The sequence below is a fragment of the Leucoraja erinacea genome, chromosome 7 (assembly GCF_028641065.1).
Source record: "Leucoraja erinacea ecotype New England chromosome 7, Leri_hhj_1, whole genome shotgun sequence".
Lineage (NCBI taxonomy): Eukaryota > Metazoa > Chordata > Chondrichthyes > Rajiformes > Rajidae > Leucoraja > Leucoraja erinaceus.
In genome coordinates, this window is record NC_073383.1 from 16,425,651 (window position 1) to 16,427,733 (window position 2,083).

Here is a 2,083-nt window from a genome sequence, read left to right on the forward strand (position 1 = left end):
TCACTGATGGTGCTATTCTCGGGCCACATGTCATAGATATCTGGGATGTTGTTGTCAAAGTCATCCTTGCAGGTGGCTCCTCTGCTGTCACCATCAGCATTGATCTGGTCAGGGTTGGGAACAAAACGGCAATTGTCCTTCTCATCAGAAACGCCATCATTGCCATCCTCATCAATGTCCTGATTGTCATCACACTGATTATCCACCAGGTCTGAGTCATTGTCTTCCTGGTTATGCATAATCTCTTTCAAGAGGCCCGTCTGTTTCAAAATGTTCAGCTTCTCTCTCTCTAGACCCTTGGTCATATGATAGAGCTCAAAATGCTTCAAGATTGTCGATCAATTGTGGTCTGTCTTTCCGAAGTTGTGACCAAATGCTTAGCACTTCCTCCTGATCTGTAAAGATGTTCGTTCTTCTGTATGGATCAGCTTTACATGACGCTGCAGGTAGCGATCAATCAGAAACACCTTGTTACATCTGGGTGGGGGCAAGGTCTTTCACGCACCTCTTCATGCTGCTCTTTTATGCGTTTCTTAAGTCCGTCAACTCCTCTGTAAACAGCACAGCAACCCTTATACTGACATCGATACATGGTGGGGAAATCTTCCCTTTCCAAGTTTGACTTTGGTTTCCGGCCACATTTTTGTCCAGATTGTTTCTTCACATCCTTAATATTGCACTTCTTAAGTGGTAACTTACTCTTCTTCTTCCAATATGGTTGAAAACCCTCATCTGAAGAGCCATTCTAAACTTTTATTTCTCTGTCATCTTCACTTGATAAATACCTTTCAGAAAGATCACTGGACTCCAATCCATCCATAACATCATTTCTTATAGAACAAGATACTTCATTGCAGTTAACAGTTTTTTTCACATTTAATGGTTGAGTTGCATCTTGTACCTGAACTTTTTCCTAAGAGCACTCTGTATATTCAGGATCTGAGCGCAAGAACATATCCTTCTTCAATGGGGATTCCGAGTTGTCCACATCCACCGACCGTGAAGGGGTTCCACTGTATTTACAAGGCTGAAAGTCTGCCTACACTGGGACATGTTGATGCTTCGCAACATTATCACCCGCACCATTTTCAGTCATTGTTCCATTCAGAGATGAAAGGGTTATTGAACCATCCAGAACTTCCTCCATTGTCCTTATTTCTACTGGATGGGCACTGTCCCTCATTCAAAACAACACTGCGAATTGAATGCATGTCCAGAATGTAACTGTGGCCCTCTGGACACCCCCACACAGTGCCGACTACTCCTCGATACTCTGCTGTTAAAACACTCTGTACATGTGGCTTAGAACCACAGCTAATACCATGATGGTGAACCCAGGTGACCAAAATCTGTAGACCCTGTGGGCTTGCAACCAAGACACCGTCGTTTAACATCTGCTTAAAGTCACCAGACACAGAATTGCTTAACGGAGATTGTGAAAGTGATTACACTGATGATGTTTCAGTTGCTGCAACACATCTGTTAGCCTTTTATCCATGTTGTACTGAAGCTACTGGTGAAGTATTCACTTTTTGAATGAAGTTTTTCAAGATTGTCCAACACTTATAAAACTGAGTGTGACAGTTCCTACAGATATACTGTGGCAAAGTGGAATCCTGCCTCACCACAACACCAACTAGCTTTTGTAGAAGAACGACTCAATTTTGTAAAGTATATTAGATTTGACTATTAGCTCATAGCTTAAATCTGTGATGTAGAAGTCTGTCATTGTGATGGTTTACTGTACTGTACTGGCATTGCTGCTGACACTCTGCTTTAGCATGCTGGTGTAGAGGAGGCATCTCCATTGTTGGTTCATCTCATCCTGACCCACTCATCTCATCTGGTGCATGAGGCCAGTACAAAAAGAAAGATCAAATCAATGCTGGGTAACAAGAAACATTTTAAAAACTCCAGATCAGAAGCAGCAATATGGTGAACTATGAATGACTAATTAACTTCTTTCAGTTTAGTTTGTTTTTATTGATCAATTGATTGATTAAAAGACACAAAATAGAAACAAACCCTTCCGTTCTCCGAACCCACGCTGACCATCGACCACCTGTTCACATGTGTGCTATGT

The 2,083-nt window shown here is 42.0% G+C and overlaps 1 pseudogene; it reads right to left on the minus strand.

The window, feature by feature from the left end:
* Window positions 1–250: 250 nt before the first annotated feature.
* LOC129698551 (zinc finger protein 276-like) lies at window positions 251–1,808 on the minus strand (annotated as a pseudogene).
* Between the last annotated feature and the right edge of the window lie 275 nt (window positions 1,809–2,083).